This window comes from Dasypus novemcinctus, chromosome 24, assembly GCF_030445035.2.
Source record: "Dasypus novemcinctus isolate mDasNov1 chromosome 24, mDasNov1.1.hap2, whole genome shotgun sequence".
NCBI lineage: Eukaryota > Metazoa > Chordata > Mammalia > Cingulata > Dasypodidae > Dasypus > Dasypus novemcinctus.
In genome coordinates this window covers 67,088,315-67,108,569 of record NC_080696.1, presented here as the reverse complement: position 1 = coordinate 67,108,569, position 20,255 = coordinate 67,088,315, and the positions used below count along the sequence as shown (strand labels likewise).

General features: G+C 52.7%; 1 protein-coding gene and 1 non-coding gene across 5 annotated transcripts in view; both read left to right on the top strand.

The window, feature by feature from the left end:
• ZBTB46 (zinc finger and BTB domain containing 46) overlaps window positions 1-20,255 on the top strand; it is a 76,226-nt gene that overhangs the window by 5,590 nt on the left and 50,381 nt on the right. The window lies entirely within an intron of this gene.
• On the top strand, window positions 18,136-18,242 carry LOC111764081 (U6 spliceosomal RNA). Its single transcript, XR_002796779.1, has one exon. It is a non-coding gene; the product is annotated as a U6 spliceosomal RNA (small nuclear RNA).

Here is a 20,255-nt window from a genome sequence, read left to right as displayed (position 1 = left end):
TGGTGCGGTGCTCTTTGAAAGTTACAATAGTTTTATTTTGTTTTCTCGTCCTATCCCATTTCACGTAATGAAACTTGTGAGTGGCAGTGTCCTTTTATTAAGAAAGTTCAAAACCAGTTTAGAAATTTTTGAAAGAAGCAAAATTCACTCTGTTATTTTGAGGTAAGGGACTGGCTGAAGGAGGTCACTGCTTGCCCAGGGGCATGTGGAGGATCTCCAGAAGCTTCAGGATGGTCTCAGCCTCCAGTGCAGAGCAGGATCTGCAAACCCATGGAAGGCCCTAGCTCCTCGCCCACGTCAAAGGGAAACTGCTGCCACTAGTCCGAGAGGCAGAGGTGCTCCCCTTTACAAGGGCCCTTTTCTGCATTAAAATTTTTTATTCAAGTATTTAATTCATATGTGAGCACGTGTAGAGTAAAAGTTGTGAACTTACAAAGCAAATACGCATAGCATACAGGGCTCCCATACATCATCCCACCAATTTGCATTGTTGTGGAACATTTTTAAAAACTATGAAAAAGCATCATAAAAAATATTACTGCTAACTATAGCCAATGTCTTACATTTGGCATATTTTCCCCAATCTACCCTGTTATTAACATCCTGTATTCATATCATATATTTGTCTGAAGGGACTTGATGCTTAGAATCACACGTGCCATCCATCGTTTCCCATCTAAGGAGATCGTGAACACTGGCCTGAGGTAGGAGCTTGGGCCTTTGGCCTGTGATGAAGCTCTTGCAGCCTGAAGTTCCCCCTGCATTTAAAAGCTCAGTTTTCAAGCATAATTTGATCGTTTATGTTAGCCCATCGCTGCAGAAGAACCCGTTATTTGGGTCACAAACAAAATTGAGCTGTTTTGCAGACCATAGGTGCACAGGCTGTGAGGTCACGGTAGAAACCAGAACCGAGGAAAGGGATGTGGAAAGAGCAGGATTGCTCTCGGGGTAGGTAGATGGATGGCTCTGTGGATGGATGATGTATGAGTCAGCCAAAGGGGTGCTGATGCAAAATTCCAGAAACTGGTTGGTTTTTATAAAGGGTATTTATTTGAGGTAGGAGCTTACAGATCCCAGGCCATAAAGCATAAGTTACCTCCCTCACCAAAGTCTATTGGAGCAAGATGGCTGCCGACGTCTGCGAGGGTTCAGGCTTCCTGGGTTCTTATGTTCCTGGGGCTTGCTTTTCTCTGGGTTCAAGGTTCCTTCCTTCCTGGGGCTGGCTTCTCTTTCCTCTGTGCTTACTTCCCGGGGCTCCAGCTTAAGTCTTCAGCATAGAACTCCAACATCAAAACTCTAACATCAGACGACCCGCACCTCTTTGCCATGCCTTTTATCTGTGCGTCCCCACCTACCAAGCGGTGAGGACTCAAGGCCCTAATGATGTGACCCAGTCAAAGCCCCAATCATAACTCAATCAGGCCCAGGTACAGATCAGATTACAAACATAAACCAGTATCTATTTTTGGAATTCATAACCATATCAAACTGCTATAGATGGATAGATGGATAGAGGGACCTGTGGATGGTGGATGGGTAGATGGATAGATGGATAGACCTGTGGATGGTGGATAGATAGATGGATGGACCTGTGGATGGAGGGATGGATAGAAGGATGGACCTGTGGATAGTGGATGGATGGACCTGTGGATGGATAGATGGATAGATGGATGGACCTGTGGATGGAGGGATGGATGGACGTGTGGATGGTGGATAGATAGATGGATGGACCTGTGGATGGAGGGATGGACAGATGGATGGACCTGTGGATAGTGGATGGATGGACCTGTGGATGGATAGATGGATGGATGGATAGATGGATAGATGGATGGATGGACGTGTGGATGGTGGATAGATTGATGGATGGACCTGTGGATGGATGGATGGATGGATGGACATGTGGATGGTGAATGGATAGATGGATGGACCTATGGATGGATGGATGGACATGTGGATGGATAGATGGATAGATGGATGGACAATGAGGATGGAGGGATGGATGGACCTGTGGATGGTGGGATGGATGGATGGGTGGACGTATGGGTGGTGGATAGATAGATGGATGGACTTGTGGATGGATAGATGGATGGATGAATGGACCTGTGGATGGTGAATGGATAGATGGATGGACCTGTGGATGGATGGATAGATAGATGGGTGGATAGCAAAATAGGGCAAGTGTGGTAAAATGTTAAAATTGGTGGATCTGAGTATCTGGAGTAGGGAGTATTGTGGAGTTCTCAGTACAGGTTTTATATTATTTTTATAACTGTCCTATAAGTTTGAAATATTTCAAAATAAAAAGGTGATGGTAGCACAACATTGTGAACATAATTAATAGCATTGAATTACATATTTGCATGTAGTTTAAAGGGGACATTTTAGGTTGTATATATGTTACTAGAATAAAAATTTTCAAAAAGTCTGTGGAACCACACAGCACAAACAGTGGACCCTAAGTGACACCATGGACACACACGCAGGTTTAAAGAAAAGAAGTTGTCCTGGGGCATGTGTGGTCTCTGGTGGGGTTTGCCGTAGTCTGGGATCCCAGGGCTTGCCTTCAGCCGGTTCTCTCTTTCGATGCCGTGCGTGCCTCCTGTGTGGAAGGTGCTACTTGTTCTTCCCCAACAGCCTTCGCTCGATGGCTCCTTTCCCCGCCGAGGGCAGTTGAATCCGGAAAGCTGCAGCTCAGGGCGTGAGCTGGTTGAGAGCCCCGCGATGTTAAGAGGCGGGAACCCCCTGCGCTTGCTTGGCGCCCAGAAGCCCCTCCCCTCACATTTGTGTGTGCACACGCTCATTTTTCTTTCACCACTGGTAAATGTTTTGTGAGATTATTTCAGGGTATTCAGGCACAAAAGGGCTGGGTGTGTGTTCTTGTCTGCTCCCTGCTCTCCTGCAGACCTCCTTTCCCACCTAAAACCTGTAGCTGTGCCCACGTGGCTGCGTTTTAAGTGGTATTTCATGTTTTCTGCCTGTTTTATGTATTGGTTCTATGGGGTCAGCCCTTTATCGCTTTCTAAAATGTTAATGGTAAGAATTAACTACTGACTAAAAGTTCTAGGTGGTAACTTTTTTGTAGAAACTTTATTAGTTAAAAGGTAAGTTCTTGCAGTGTGCTGAGAAATGACTTCATTTTCCTTTTTAATAAGTGCTTGTGGACGGGCTGCAGAATCTGCTTATGTTTTGACTTTTTGGTAACATGAAGTGCTTTTTCCTGTGATTTGAAATATCTATTGCTGACCACGTGTCCATTTGTAGTTTTTTTATTTCTGAAGGGAGCCAGAATGTTTATTTATTTTGTTTTGTTTTTATTTATTTTTTTAAGGAGGCACCGAGGATTGAACCCAGGATTTTGTACGTGGCAGGCACTCAGTCACTGAGCTGTACCCGCTCCCCAGGAGCCAGTGTATTTAAAGCACATGGGGGAAGCGGATGTGGCTCAAGCAATTGGGCTCCCGTCTGCTGTACAGGAGGTCCAGGATTTGATGCCCATGGCCCCCTGGTGAAGGCAGGCTGGCCCGTGTGGTGAGCTGGTCCACACTGAGTGCTGGCCCTCGCAGGAGTGCTGACCCACGCAGAGAGCTGGCGCAGCAAGATGATGCAATAAAAAGAGACACAGAGGGGACCTAATAAGAGATGTAGCAGATCAGGGAGCTGAGGTGGTGCCAGAGAGTAATCTCTTCTCTCCCGCTCTGGAAGGTCCCAAGATTGGTTCTCGGAGCCATCTAATGAGAACACAGGCAGACACAGAAGAACACACAGCGAATGGACACAGAGAGCCGACGATGGGGGGAGGGGAAACACATAAATAAATCGAAAACAAACAAACCACATGGATGCTTCTTAAACGGCGGCTGATGTTTTCATTTTAGGGTTAGCAGCACTCTTTGCACTCTAAGTAGTTCCTTTTAGCATTTATGTTGTTTAAGGTGATACTATTATATATTGTCATTTTTGCTTTCTCTTTTTGGTTATATATAAGTGACTGTTAGTAGGAAGTTTGCACGTTTTTCCATGTGGATATAATTATTTTTGGTTGCCTATAGAGATGCAGAAATTATTGATATTTTGGTTGCCCATAGAGACTTAGAAACACCTATCGATATTAGTCCATTGTTTCTATTTTACTTTGTATAAAGACTTTTTCTCTAATCTCAGGGTGTTTTGAAGAACTTTTCAGAAGTCATCAGCAGACAACATTTGCCACTGGTTTAACAAAACTGCCTCGCAGTGGGCCCCTCCAGGCCGGCGGAACTAAGTGGTTTTTAATTTTGGGTGTGTTTTGACTTTCCCATTTTTCTCTTATGTTGTTGACAGAATGAGACAAGATTGAGGCGTTAAAAAGATGACACTGTGGTTAATGTCCCTTTCAGTTGGTTTAATAGTTGCTCACTGAATTTAATTAGACAACTGGACTACGTATTTTGGGGTACCGAGTAGTTGTATTTTTAGGTCCTTGCACCTCCTTTTCTGCTTGGGTTCCTGTACACAATCGCAGTTTTTCCGCTCGGTGGATCTTCTGATGCCACAGACCCGGGGTGGATGGAGGGCAGAGAGGTAGAGCAGGAGCTCCGCCCCTCCTTGCGGGCTCATCGCCTGCGGCGCTGTGCGGCCACCGCGGGGGCCAGGCGAGGCACAGGAGCAGAGCTGTGGGTGCTTTCCAGCCCTCGGCCTTTGCAGGGTGCGCATGAGCGTGCGTGCCTCGACGCCTGTGCCCGGGAAGGCGTTTGGGAGGGTCGCCGTGCGCGGCGAGGCCAGCCCTCGGCGCACGTGCCTCCTCAGAGGTCTTGGAGAAACCGTGGGCTGGGATGTCATTGACTCGCCTGTGCACAACCGCAGTCGACCGACCCAGGTGATGATGGTCTCACCTTTTCACCTGTACACGCGCGTGCTTATCCTGAGGAGCAAGGCCATCCACAGGACCATGAGGGCGAATCCTGGTTAAGATCTTCAGTGTATTTCCCTTGAGTGGCCGTCGACCGCCTGGGAGGGCACCCTGGGCCGGGCGTCCCCAGGTGTTCTGCCCGTGGCTCCCGAGCGGCCCGGGCGTCATATGTTGCACATGGTGCCTGCAGTCCGCCCCCTGCAGTTGTCCGTGTGGGGCGGGACGGGCAGTGGTCAGTGCCCTGGCCGAGGCGCCGGGGTCTGTACTCTGAACCCTGAGTGGTTTTGCTGTGGGGCTTTCCTGTGCCTGGCAGGATGCGCCGCGCTTGGGGAGCGGCGGGGCGGACTCTGTCGGGTCCACCCCAGCCCCTCGCAGCCACCTCTCCCCGTCTGCTGCAGGGATCTGGGTTGGCCCTGGCTGAGAACTGCCATGGCCCAGCTCGGGGCCAGCTCGGGGCCAGGTCGGACCCAGCTTGGACCCAGGTCAGGGCCAGGTCAGGGACAGGTCAGGCCCTCTCGGGGCCAGCTTGGGACCAGGTCGGGGGCCCTTCTTGCGGCTCCTCTAACTGGAAAGCCCCTGGTGCTCGCTGGTCGTGGGAGCATATATTTGCCCTGTTGCCACATGCCTTCCTCAGTCCCCCCATCTACGGAGGCTCCTGCAGCGTCGCCCAGCTGCTGCCTCTCACTGCAGGTGTGTCCTGGACAGCTCTGCTATTTTTGGCAGAGACGGCAAGAGTGTGTCCGGCAAATGTGTTCCTGGCCTGAGCCTGTGGCCGGCAGGGCTCCTGTCCTGAGACGCAGTGGAGCAACGCACAGGCCTTGCCCGGGACGGGCATCCTGGCAGGAAAGCGACGGTACAGACGGTGCGCCATGTACCAGGTGGCTGTGCGTGCCACGAGCGAGGCGGAGTGGGCGGAGGGGCCACGGTGCCTGGGGAGGGGCAGCTCCGGGCAGCTGAGTTCTCACCCCTGCTCCTGCCTCGGGACGCAGCGCCCACTCCCGGCACCCAGCCTTTGCCCTGCTGATTGCACGAGAGCCCATGGGCGCCAGGCTGCGACTCTCAGCCTCCCTCTCCCTCTGGTGGAGGGGGGCCTGCGGCCCCTCCTTGGAATGATGGTTTAACGTGCGCAGTGAGACAGGCAAAAGCAGGACAGCGATGACTGTGCACAGTTCTCAAAATACAGGCCGCCTCATTTGCGATACGGTAACAGGTGGAACAGGTAAGCATTAAGTGTCATACTCAGGGACCGGCCGTGGGTGTCGTGGTTTTGAAATAGTGACGAGTGTGAAGGACACTGCCAGGTGTCTGCCCGGTGTGGAGGGACAGCCCGCTGGCCCTGCCTTGGCTCGCCACTGCGCTCACGGGCCTCCTGCTCGTTCGCTAAGACCCCCCCGGCGCGGGCAGGGCGGGCCCACCCGGCGCCCGGCACCCTCACGTGGGGAGCGCACGCCTGCGGCACCGTCCACCTTCGCAGGCACCACCAATCACGACCTCTTGCCGGCTGACAGGGTGGGGGCATAGCCCCCCACGACCGCGCGTCCCAGCGGGGCGGGGGCCGCGGACCGTGCCGGGTCGTAGGAGCTGCCTGTGTGCACCCCATGCCGGGTGCGCGGCGCCTGCAGCTTCAGTCACAGATGAGGTCACGGAAGTTAGGTCGTTTCATGTGCCCTGAAGACTTGTTTTGGAAGTTTTCGAGCATCCACAAAATAGAGAGTGTCCCGTCACCAGCTGCGCGCTTCTGCGTCCTCTGGTCGTGCCTGCATTTATCTCCCTCCCTCGCACCCTCCTGCCCCCGAGTTTAAAACAAATCTCGACTTAATTTTAAGCCCCAGCGCTTAGAGGACGGATTCTTGGACGGCGCCCGCCCGGCTCGTGTGCGCTCTCGGGCTGGGTCAGAACCCGTGGCTGGGGGTCGTCCGAGTCCAGCCCAGGCAAGGCGGCAGCGGAGCGCCGGGTGTCTCTCAGTGGCGTCGGGGTCCTGAGTGGAACGGCCCTCGGCTCCCCGTGAGCCGGGGGGCACATGTGTGAATCGGAGTCTAAAATGGAACAGTGATGCTTACGTGGGGTTTCCCAATCGTATTTTATTTTTATTTATTTATTTATTTATCCCCCCTCCCCCTCAACCCCCACCCCCATTGTCTGTTCTCTGTGTCTGTTTGCTGCGTCGTCGTCTTTGTCCACTTCTGTTGTCAGCGGCATGGGAATCTGTGTTGTTGTTGTTGTTGTTGTGTCATTCTGTGTCAGCTCTCCGTGTGTGCGGCGCCATTCCTGGGCAGGCTGCACTTTCTTTCGCGCTGGGCGGCTCTCCTTACGGGGCGCACTCCTTGCGCGTGGGGCTCCCCTACACGGGGGCACCCCTGCATGGCACGGCACTCCTTGTGCGCATCAGCACTGCGCATGGGCCAGCTCCACACGGGTCAAGGAGGCCCGGGGCTTGAATCGTGGACCTCCCATGTGGTAGGCGGATGCCCTAACCACTGGGCCAAGTCCACTTCCCCTATAGTATTTTAAAGCACTAATGGTTTTTATGTTTTGGTGCTGGCTTTTAAAGACGTATGCCTTTTGCTAAAAAGATGTACATGGATTTTTCAAAGTAATTATCACCTGTGTGTTCTATTTTAAAATTTCTAGCTTTCCCATTGATTAATAAAGTATAGAAAATGTAGTGAAATTTCTTTTAACCTGTAAGAAATGTCTCAGTTCTTTTATTGGAAATTGATTTTAATTTCTTTTTTACTAAATATACAAATTAAATCTACCTTTTCTTTTCTTTTTTAATGTAGAAAAAGTGAATGTATAATTTTGCCCAAATCTGGACTTTTCCTATTAGTAAGAGGTTTTGTTACCAAAAGGTTGCCATTTCAGTGGATTAGTACTAAAACCTTAAGTTGGTATTTGTAGGGTTTTAAATATTTCTTTTGAATATTTTAAAGCATGCATCTCAGTTTGTTTGGAGCCATGAACTGTTTTTTACTTTCGTTTTTAAAATTTTTCCATGGAAATAATTTTTAAGCTTTTTATTGTAGTACATGGACAACACAATGTTTCCATTTTAACCGCTTTTAAGAACAGTCCTGTGGTATCCCCGACGGTCTCGATACTGTGCTGCCATCACCAACATCCACCGCCCAGACTCCGCCCCCCGGTGGCTCCTTCATCTGTTTGCTTGTTTTTGTTTGTTGTTTGCGATCGTCTGCTGATTGTTTTTGCTTGTTGTCTGCTCGTTTTCTGTTTTTTCTTGAGGAGGCACCGGGAACCAAACCTGGGTCCTCCCGTGTGGGAGGCCGGTGCTCAACTGCTTGAACCACCCCTGCTCCCCTTCATCACCCAAACTTTTCATCACCTCAAACAGCAGTCACACCCTCTCAGTGTCCCCCACCCCCTGGTGATCCACTTCGTAGGAATCATTTTTATCATAGCGAACACTGAGTCTGAAAAAGGTGTCACCTGGTCTCTTAGGAAAGTGGTAACTGCCACGGCAGACGAGCGGCTCTGTGACGTGGATTTGATTCCAGTGCTTGTGAGAGCCGGCGAGGACGGTGGGGCTCGGGTGGGGGGTTCACCCGTTCGTCGTGGGTCACCCACTAGATGTTTCCAGAAGCCCGTGTGTAACATGTAGTGGAGGAGCGCGGAGCAGACCAGCTCAGACACGTGCCTCGTGGCGCTGAGCCCCTGCCTGCCGCGTGCCCACACGGAGCTGACACTCGAGGCGGCGTTTCCCTTTGGAGCCGCGGCCTCCGCTCAGGCTCGTGACGGGTGGAAAGGACCAGAACTAGTCCTAGAACCAGCCGTGCCGTCGGGTCCGAGGGAGGCACGGAGGTGGCCTTGCGCCTAACGCACGCACACACCGCTTTCTGCGCAAACAGGCCCTTCCCCTGCGTCTGCGCGTGGCCGGGCACCGTGGCTTCCAGGGAGTTTGTGGGGAGAGAGGAGGGTTTCCCAGGGCCGTGGGGCGCCCAGGGCCCCGCCTCGGGGTTTCCTTCCTCAGAGTCCAAGTCGGAGGCTGTGCGTTTGGGCAGCTTCTCTCTGAGGGGCTGGGGGCATGGGGGAGAGGACGGCACCGTCTCCTGGGGTGACTCCCACCCCCATGTCAGGCTCTAGAGGCGATGGTGGCTTTTGGGAAACGGGAAGTGGAGGTGAGGGCCGAGGAGGCCCGCGTGCCCACCTGGCCTCCTGCTGTGTGGAGGTCACACCCTCCCGTGGGTGCTGGACCCGGGGGCAGGTCGCCGCGCCGTTAGAAGGCCCTGGGGCGTGTCGAGTAGAGGGATACAGGCCAGAACCTGTGGTGGCGTCCCCAGCCCCAGCTCCGCCGGCGAGAACAAAGGCTGGCGTGGGATGCTCCTGCGCCCGTGCGGAATCCAGCCTCGGGGACCGCGTCGCCGCCGGCCCTGGGCTGCGCGCTCGGCATCTGGCCGCCCTCTGGGGCTGGTGCTCCCGGAAGCGGACCTTGCTCTGGGGGGCGGAGGGCCGAGCAGAAGCCGGCCAGCGCCCCGTCAGGACAGGTGTCCACAGCCGCGCAGCCAGGCCCCGCTGGCGTCCGCGGCTTCTCAACGCCCCTCCCGGCCATCGCGCTGCTCTGACGGTCCCCACGCTCCTCACCGTTGCGTGGTTGCTGGGCATTTGGGGGGTTCTCGCTCTTCACCGTTATAAATAGCAGCGCCGGGAACTTCTTTGAGCAAATCGCCTTTTTGGGTTATATCCTTGGGGTAGAGTCCCAAAAGTAGAATTAATGGGTCAGAAGGTAGGCGCGCTTGCAGCTCGGGGCCTGTCTGAGGCGGCCTGCACTCCGGAAGAGCCGGCTCGCGCCCGCTGTACACCTGCTGTGTGCCCTCTGTGCACCCACTGTGCGCCGTCTGCGCGCCCACTGTGCGCCGTCTGCGCGCGCAGGACGGGGAGCTCACCGTCGCCGGCCTCGCATGTTCACGCTTCTCTTTGAAATCTCGGGCCCAGCGCAGGCCGCTTGGCTTCTTTAAGGCCCTGCCTGGAAACCCTGACGGGCTCCACGCGTAAATGAGGCGTAACGCGCAGGCATCGGGCGGATTTGGGCTTTGAAGGAAGGAAGGGACGGTGGCCTCATTTTTGGCTTTGCCCAGCACCCCCTGGTGAGGAAAATCTGATATTGCCAGCACCGCGGGCGGCCGGCCTTGGGGAGGTGGGGCAGGACGCGGTGAGAACGCTCTTTCCGAGCCACAGACCTGCTGCCCACCCTCCCGCGCCTTCGGCAGGAGCCCCGGGCCCCTCCCCGTAGCACAGGGACTCCGGGCTTGAGGAGGCAGGGAGGGGGCGCTGAGGGCACTGGGAGGGGGTGCTGGCCCATCCTCCTCTCCTGCCGTGAACCTGCACTTTTTAAAAATTGCGGCATCACTTAAAACATAAAATTTGCCATTTTACCCATTTCTGGTGTATGGTTTCGAGGTATCCATCCCTTCGCCCCCGCCCGCTGCAAGAACGTTTTCTTCACCAGGGACCCTGTGCTCGTCACACTCGTTTTGGTAAAGTCTCCGTGTCCTTCAGGTGACGCCGCCCCTGCGGTCGGGCCGAAGGGGGGCCCCGAGAACCCCAGAGCCCCGGCCCCTGCCGGCAGACCCTAGTTCTTGTGCAGTGCCGGGGTTTGTTTCCAGAGGCTACGCAGCAAGGCAGGGGTCCGCCTGTGGCAGCAGCCCACCCCCGCCTGCCTCCCCGGGCCCAAGCTGGCCCTGGCTCCGTGCACTCGTGGGCTGACCCCCACTCCAGCCCCCTACGTCAGCCTCCACGGCCCGGCCTGCGCCTCCGGGCTCTGGGGCACCGTCTCACATCACCGTGTGATGCTGACGCCGATTTTGGAACTGAAATGAGAGGAAGGAAAGAGACGCTGAAGTGTGGCCCATCTGTAGAAGAGCGTGTGTCCACTCAGTGGCTGTGGCTCGAGCAGGACTGCATACTGGTCCCACGTCCACGGACGGCAGCTTCTCTGTTCCGCAGTGGACAGCTTTTAAGAAGGGCGGCCGTGGGCCCCAGGCAGGGCTCCAGCTTTCCTATTTGGGTTCTTTCTCTTGGTGGCCGGGAGCTCAAGTGTTTACCGGTAACAGTTTAAGCCACAGTTTAGTGCAGACAATTCACAGAAGTCATTTTCTGCCTCTTGTTGACCAGCTTTCTTTTAAGGAAAGTCAGAAGTTTAAAAGGAATTGGTGGGAAACGGACTTTGGCCCAGTGGTTAGGGCGTCCGTCTACCATATGGGAGGTCCGCGGTTCAAACCCCGGGCCTCCTTGACCCGTGTGGAGCTGGCCATGCGCAGCGCTGATGCGCGCAAGGAGTGCCGTGCCACGCAAGGGTGTCCCCCGCGTGGGGGAGCCCCACGCGCAAGGAGTGCGCCCGTGAGGAAAGCCGCCCAGCGTGAAAAGAAAGAGCAGCCTGCCCAGGAATGGCGCCGCCCACATTTCCCGTGCCGCTGACGACAACAAAAGCGGACAAAGAAACAAGACGCAGCAAATAGACACCAAGAACAGACAACCAGGGGAGGGGGGGAAATTAAAATAAATAAATAAATCTTTTTAAAAAAATAAAAATAAAAAAAATAAAAGGAATTGGTGAGTGACTAGGAATGACTCGTCACAGCCGCGTGGCCGTGGCCTGTCCGTGTCCCTCAGAGCCACAGCTCATCCCGTGGTCTGGGACTCAGGGCGGGGTGCTAGGGTGTGGCCGTCAGGCTCAGCCTCGCCGTCTCAGCCTCACCGTCTACTCCCGAGGCCACTGCCTGGATTGGGAATCTTCTGAATAAATCCTTGTTTCACTTTCATCAGTGCTAATATGCAGTATTTAAAAAAAAATACTTCTGGAGTTAAGAATGTAAGATTTCAATATTGAAGGGCTTTTTTTCTTCATACTATTTTGTTTTGATAAAACATACATAGGTTAAAGTGTCACCATTTTAACAGCTTTTTAAGTGTACGTGTACGATTCAGAGGCACTGAGGACGCACGTCATAGGGACGTGTCTCCGGCACCACTGTTCTGGAGCTCTGTAAGCATCTCTGCAGGCAGATGTGCCCGTTAACAGTAACCCCCCACTCCTGCCGCCCGCATAACCTCAGTCCACTTTCTGTTTCTGTGAATTTGGTTATTCTGGAAATTTCCCGTAAAGTGGGCCATGTAATATTTGTCCTTTTTATCTGCTGTTTCACGCGGTGTGCTTTCGAGGTTCATCCACGTTTCGGCATGTGCGAGAACGTCATTCCTTTTTACGGCTGGACACAGCTTTGTTCCCGTTGTGTTTCTCTGTCCTCTGCGGATGGACGCCCGCGTCGCTTCCACCTTTTGGCTATTGTGAATGTTGCTTAACGTGAATAAAGGTCTATAGTTTTGTCGACTCCAAGAGTACGGTTTGTGCTAGTGCAGCATCGAGAAAGAGATGTGCAAAGCCCCTGCGCCGGGCAGCCTTCCAGATTCGGGGGCAGCCAGAGCGGCGGTGCGGGAGGCGCCCCAGTGGGCCACCCGAAGGGCTTCCCAGACGAGGGCTCGGTCCCTGCCGGGCCACCGGGCAGCGTCCTCTCTGTGGCGCTGACCTGTTAAAACAGGCGCAGTTCTATTTCCTGAAGCCTGGGCCATAGCCTGAAGGAGCCAGCAGTTTAGCCGCCCTGTAGAATGAAGTTGTGGTTTCAGGATGAAAGGTCTAGAAGCCACACTGAGTCTAGCACAGAGGTGCTTGGAACTCAGCGCATAAAAAAAGTGACCTCTTCCCCTTTCTTTCCCCGCCCCAGAACCAGTAGACACCACCCCCCCAACTTCCCATCAGCAAAGAAACTGGAAGTGACACGGGTGCAGCTTGTTCACTCAGAAGCAGAGCGAGGAGGCACCTGCTTGGCAGGGACTGGCCGTGGCGTGCTCACCCCCGACCCAGCACCGTCCGCTGCGCCGCGGGGGCTTTTCTGGGCTGCTCCCTGGACGTGGCTGCTTCTGGGGCCCTGCTTCCTGGGGCCTGGTGGCTTGGAGCACCTCCCGGCTGCTTGGCCGCTCCTCTGTCTTTGGGCCCCCGTGCCTGTTCATTCCCCCACTCTCGCCTCTGCCTCTTGCCACTCGCTTGTCCTCAGGCTGACCCCTGCCAGCCTCCGGCCACCTGCTCTCACTTAAGGTGCCAGCTCTGGTCTCTCGAGGTTCTGTGTCGTGACTGGGGTGTCCGGGCGGGGCGGCCGTGATGGTGCGCTCGCGTCTGGTGCCTCGGCAGGGTCAGTACGGAGGCTGGCGCGACTGGGACGTGGGGATGGCGGGCAGCTGGTCAGGGCCTCTGCTGCTCGGCCGAGTGTCCGGGCCCCTCGTGGGGGGCACTGCGCAGCGTGCCTGCCACTCACGCCTGTTCAGTGCTGGGGGCACCTGAGGTTCGAATCCTGGGGCGGGACTGGCGGGGGCCTCCCCGGGAGCCAGCGGCCACCCTCCAGTTGGGCGCTTCTCCCTGTCCCCGTCTCCTGGAAGCTGCCCAGCCCAGCCCCCTCCCTCTGTGCCCCCCACGGCACCATTTTGAGGACCTGGGTCCCCCCAGCTCTGAGCCCGCCCAGGCAGGGTGGCTGGCTCCGAGCCCTGGTGGGAGCTGCCCAAGTGGGAGCTGATAGGGAAACTGACTCGAGCTCGAGCTTCGATGCCATGGGAGCTACAGGGTCTCCCACAGCTCCCTGCGCGCCTTCACTGGGCCGCCTGCGCTGGCCGCGGGGTCAGGCTCATCGGGACGAGGATTGTGTCGGGTGGAGGGGAAGCCCGTGCGGGGCCAGGAGGGCTGGTGCCACCCGGGCCTGGGGCTGGGTAGGGCAGTGGGAGGCGAGGCAGGGAGACTGCGGGGGCCTGGGGGTGAGGGAACCGGAAGGGGGCCGGAGAGCAGCGGGAGGGGGGCGGGGCGGGGCCTGTGGGCCGGGCAGCAGGGGAGCTCTGGCTCAGGCTGGCACTTGCAGAAGTGGGGGGCGAGGAGCCCCAGCCCGCCGCAGCGCCGATTTGCACTCACCGGAGAAAACTTGGATGCCAGCGCCCTGTCTTCCCATCCAGAGATGCTTCTCTTATCATTTTTGGAAAATTTCTTTCCAGTAGGGACTCACTTTAAGTTTTAAAATGCAACCACGAACTGCAGTAACAGGGTGGGCGTGAATCCCGGTCTATAGAGTGGTGTCTTGACCTCACATTTTTCAGAAGACGTAAACCTGCACACCTCCGACTGTGGGAAATGACATCCGGCCGTGAGGACGAGCAGATTCGAGGGCAGATTAGCAGATCTCCATCCTGTAACTCAGAACGAACAGGTTTTGTTCTATGTGGAAATGGAGAGTTGGCGTCAGTGGCTGTGTGCTCCTGGAGATAAGGGCAGTGAATTCCTTGGATAAATAAGCCTCGATTGTAGTTGAGGAAGAATATTTTCACAAAATTAAACTCCAGGTCAACTTCCTTGAGGTGCGTCTTGCACACGGTGAATGGCCCTCCTTAGAGAGTGTACGTTGGTGAGTGTGTAAACTCTGACCCTCTAGCAGAACCGAGGAACGGAATGCGTCCGTCATCCCAAACATGGTCTTGCCCCTTTGTCACCTTCCCGCCCTCCACCGCTGGCCGCTGGCCCCCACTCACCTGCCATCTGGTGCTGTAGCCTGGTTTGTATTTCTAGAGTTACATATAAAGGAAGTCAGCTCTTTTTATGCGGCATGATTAACTTGTACTTCACCCACGTTGTAGTATGGCGGTGATACTTGAACAGGCATTGGGTTGCCTCTAAATGCTGTACAGGGGAAGCGGATTTGGCCCAAGGGATAGGGCGTCCACCTACCACATGGGAGGCCCAAGGTTCAAACCCAGGGCCTCCTGATCCGTGTGATGAGCTGACCCATGTGCAGTGCTGATGCGTGCAAGGAGTGCCGTGCCATGCAGGGGTGTCCCCCGCGTCGGGGAGACCCACGTGTATGGAGTGCACCCCATGAGGAGAGCCGCCCCACGTGAAAAAAGCACAGCCTGCACAGGAGTGGCGCTGCACACACGGAGAGCTGCACACACTGATGCAGCAAGATGACGCAACAAAAAGAGACACAGCTTCCAGGTGCCGCTGACAAGAATGCAAGCAGACACAGAAGAACACGCAACAAGTAAATGCCGAGCGAGCAGTATTCCGTCGTCCGGACACACCCCATGTTGGGTTCCCAGGTACCCGACGAGCGTGAGGGCTTTTCTAAATTTTGGCTGCTATGAATAAAGCTGTTGTGAACGTTCACGTAGGCGTCTTTGTGGACATGTGTTTCCGTTTCTTCTGGGTAGGTCCCAGCCCTGTATGTTTAGCCTTTTAAGCTGTAGCTACATGGCTTCCCACTGTGGCTGCTCCCTGTTCATTCCCATCAGCAGCGAATGAGCGCTCCAGAGGCTCCGTCTCCGTGCCGACACTGGGTATTGCTGTTCTTTATGATGTTAGTCATTTTGCTGGGTGTGTTGTGGTATCTTATTGTGGTTTTAATTCGCATTTCCCTGGTGACTAATGGTATTGAGCATCTTCCTGTGTTTGACTGTTCACGTCCCTTCTTTGTGACATGTCTGTTCAAAATGCCCGTTTTTCAGCTTCCACTGACATAACGATAAAGAGCAGTTTGTGATGGTGGAGCTAAACCTGGCCTTGACAGCTGCCCGCACAGCTTCCCTTGCGGGGCCTCCTAGGAGGCTGCGTGGCCGTTGGTTCTAGTGCTGAAATAAGGGTTTGTCTGTCAGATTAACTTTTAAGGATTTTTAAAAAGTTGAAGCATAACCGAAATACAGAGATTTTATGTCTAAGTTAAAAAGCGAGATGAAGGATGGACAGTAAAGTAGACGTGAGGTGACGTTTGACGAGGACATTCGTATTTTAAGAGTTCGTTGTGTTCCAGAGAAAAACTGGGCTTTTTAAAATGCAGCTCAGTGATGGGGCCTCAGCAGACGGTGGGGGGCCCAGACCCCCAGCCTGACCTGCACCCCACGCCATCCCTGGCCCGGCCAGCAGGGGGCGCTCCGAGGCAGCGGGCGCTGGGCTGGGCAGCGCAGGCTGGGAGCGCGAGCCACTGCGCAGATCTCGCCTTCTCTTGGTTACAAGGTCTAAACTACACCTGTTGTTCTACCTTCTTACTAGAGCAGTGGCCTCCTGGTATGTGTAGCTCCTTCGGGGCCAAGGACGGAAGGAAAAACCCATCCTGCTCCCTAACTTAATACTTTGGACACACAGTGCAGCAAATGAAATATATTCATAGCAGTCTTAAAATTTCATGGTTCTCGTGCATTTTAAGACATGGTGATTTATTTGGCCTTTACCCATGAAGCACTGACAGTCATATGAAGGAGCTGGCGTGAATAATAAATGTGCATTTTCAGTAGTACAGCTTCTGTTTGTAATTCTAAAAATGGCTTTATGGTTGACGTCCTTTGCCTTCAGATAATGGTGGGAGAAAAGTTTGGGATGTGCTGTATTACTCCCGAGATGAGGCTGTGGCTGGGACGCAGGGCGTCCTGCAGCTCTTCTCTTCCGCTCACCCACGCCCCCTGGGTTCTGGTGGCACCTGTCACGCAGAAGCTGGCTGGAGCGAAGGGCTGGTGGGCGAGGTGTGCCGGGCTGGTCTTGTTGGAGGCACCCGGCCCTGCGCCGAGCAGCGGCGTGAGACGTGGCGTTACGTCGGTCGGAGCCGCACATGGCAGCGAGAGCCTGGGGCGTCCGGGACCCTGGCTTTGACTCTGGGCTCCACACGTGCTGGTTCTGAGGCTGTCGGCAAATCTTCAAGCCTCATTGCCTCAGCGACACGGGGCGTCCTCCTTTCCAGTGACTGTCAGGCTGCAAAGGGTCCTGTGGCAACCTGGCCCCACTGCGGCCACCCCTTCGCTGCCTGGACCTGCTGGGCTGTGGACGTTGCCCCTGGGGGGTGTCACCTGTGGAGGGGCGGGGCGACTTCTCACATTCTCACGCCCAGCCCCCTTTGGGTTAGTGTCTTTTGGAGTTTGGCTCTGTGATCTGAACGCAAATTCAAGTTGTTTTGGAAGCCAGCACCGTCTCATAAGGATTCTGTTTGAAATCAAAGTATCTTGAGATAGCAAGCTATAAATAAATATTGGAGTACCCTACTCAAAATAAGTAAAAAGCAGAGGTGGTGCTTGGGAAAAACACTGGGGCAACAGCGTAACTTGGAGGTAGCACTGGTCCAACTTTTGGGTTGTCTTAGAAACCAGTATAGCAGCAGTTCCCCCGTTGGCACCGCGCTCTCATCCTGCCTGTCCATACTTTAGTGCCTGTGCCCTCAGTGGGCCACAAGCTGTTCTACGCAAGGGCCCCTTTCCAGGGGAGGGACCCAGGTGGGCCTTTGGATGCAAGAGAGCACCTGTGCTCCGTGGAGGAGCTCAATGCATCCAGAGAGGAGGAGGTGTCTGTCCATCCTTCCCCTCAAAGAAGAAAACAGCGTGCTTCAGTCTCAGGGCGGGGTTTACTTCTCACCACTTGCTGCAGTCGTATCGCTTCACAACTAGTGCAGGACCTGTCCCTGCCGAGGGCTGCAGCTGCCGAAGCAGCCGGCAAGCAGGGCGGTGGTCCAGCCAGCCTCCTGCTAGGAGGTGGACCGACCCATGAGCGCTGCGCTGATGCCGAAAGAGGATTAGGTTGGATACAAATTCAAATACTCTTCACCCTTGGCTTAGAGCCCGAGCATTCCCACGGCAGAATTCCCATTTAGTCCGTCTCGGCCTTTTCTTTTGATTGCACAGCTTTATTTCCCAAATGAAAATTTTATTTTTTTTAAATTTCACAATCACCATGAAATACATAATTGATATTTAAGCTGCCCTGATTGAATAATAATCTATTCCAGAACTTTCAGAATCTTTTTTGAAATTATTTTAGAGGTACAAGTCCTGTGAAGGGACATTGTGTCCATAAAATGTCACTGGCATTTTCTTTTCATTGTTCTCCCTATTCTTAAAAGATATGTTTTGCTGACGAGTAGAGAGATTTCTAATTCAAATAGGAAATCAGATAGTGAAATGGTCACCTTCTGAATTTGAACATAGGGTGCTCAAAGCTTTATTTTTTTTTTAAATTTTTTTTTGTTAGGAGGTGCCAGGACGTTGTGCATGAAAAGCAGGTGCTCATCCACAGAGCTCCACCCAAAGCTTTTTTAAATTTATTTTTTAATTAAAAAATAACTTTATTTAACATATATTACACCTTAATGTTTAAAATATAATGCTCTGGTTAAATATTTTATCAACAACACTGTATACAAATAAAATATCACACAAAATACATTTAAGTGCTCGCTTCGGCAGCATATATACTGAAATTGGAATGATACAGTTAAGATTAGCATGGCCCCTGCGCAAGGATGACACGCAAATTCATGAAGCGTTCCATATTTTTTTGAGTAGAATTTGAAAAAAAAAAAAAAAAGAAATGGGAGATTGGCCTGACCCAGGGAAGTACTATCCTCAATAAATAAGAATGGCAAACCCTAAAAACAAAAAAAACAAAACAAAAAAAAAACATTTTAAAAAAGTTTCGATCTGTGATCAGGACAATAAATAAAAACACAGGCACTTCTACACTGAGACAGGGAAGCAGGGACAGTCAGAATAATAATTTTGTTTAAGCAACTTGTGGAAATGTTGCAAGAATAGAATGTTGGAGTTTTATCCTGACACTTCCAGTTCAGGAGTTACCTGTGCAGTCTAAGCCCACGTTTAAAAATCACAAGCCCAACACATAGTTGTCAGCAGCAGTTCCGTCTTCAGTTGGCCACTGTGGACTCATACTCTTTATTTTCAAATACTAAAACTAGAGAATTATCACGATACCACCCAGCAAACCAAATACAAGGAAAACTAAATTCTCTTTTTATGACCGTAATAAGACAATAACAAGATAACTGGCACCCGTGTTAGTGGTCCTCATTTTGCAAAATTAATTGAATAAATTAGCACAAGAAAATAATGTTGGTGGCAGGAAATGACAATTTTTCTAGACAATTAAAAAATGCACCCAAACCTCATGGAAGTAATTTAATTCCATTTCACAGAAACCATTGACTAGTACATAACAAAATCTTCATGGCCAACAGGTTTAGTCACACCTAAATTACAGAAAAATCTGTCATTATAAATAGGGGAAATAGGAATATCATTATATTAGAAAGCTAAACAAAAATAAAATAATTAAATTCCAGAAACTTATGATTTTAGATGGAAAGGGAGGACAAATTAGGAAAAAAGTGACCATAAATCAATAGGTAGTATCAGAACCAATTGTCCTGCCCATGTTTTCTTTAAAAAATCAGCTTCATGGGGAGTAGGTATAGCTCAGCGGTTGAGCGCCTGCTTCTCATGTACAGTGTCCCAGGTTCAATCCCAGTACCTCCTAAAAAAAAAAGAACATCTTCCTTCTTCAGAAGTACCAAATTGAAAGGCTTCCAGGGAAGCAGATTTGGCTCAACTGATAAGGCGTCCACCTACTACATGGGAGGTCCAGGGTTCAAACCCAGGGCCTCCTGACCTGTGTGGTGAGCTGGCCCATGCACAGTGCTGCTGCACACAAGGAGTGCTGTGCCACGCAGGGGTGTACCCCGCGTAGGGGAGCCCCATGCGCAAGGAGCATGCCCTGCAAGGAGAGCCGCCCTGCATGAAAAAAGTGCAACCCGCCCAGGACTGGCACCGCACACACCAAGAGCTGATGCAGCAAGATGATGCAACAAAAAGAGACCGATTCCCAGTGCCGCTGACAAGAATGCAAGCGGACACAGAACACACAGTGAACGGACACAGAGAGCAGACAACTGGGAGGGGGAGGGAAAGGGAGAGAAGTAAATTTAAAAATAAATCAATTTTTACAAAAAAGGTTTACAGACCCTTAAATGGATCTAAAGTTGATTTTGACGCTTCAACATAGAAATTACCCTAAATATGGGAATTATTCAAGATATGCCTTCCTGAGGAAGTGGACTTGGCCCAGTGGTTAGGGCATCCATCTACCACATGGGAGATCTGTGGTTCAAACCCTGGGCCTCCTTGACCCATGTGGAGCTGGCCCATGCGCAGTGATGATGCGCGCAAGGAGTGCCCTGCCACGCAGGGGTGTCCCCCGCGTAGGGGAGCCCCACTCACAAGGAATGCACCCCGTAAGGAGAGCTGCCCAGCGCAAAAGAAAGTGCAGCCTGCCCAGGAATGGCACTGCAGGCACGGAGAGCTGACACAGCAAGATGATGCAACAAAAAGAAATGCAGATTCCCGTGCCACTGACAGCAACAGAAGCGGACAAAGAAGAACATGCAGCAAATGGACACAGAGAACAGACAACTGGGGAGGGGGAGGGGAGAGAAATAAATAAAATAAATCTTTAAAAAAAAAAAAGATATGCCTGCCTATAGAAAATTTAGTGTAT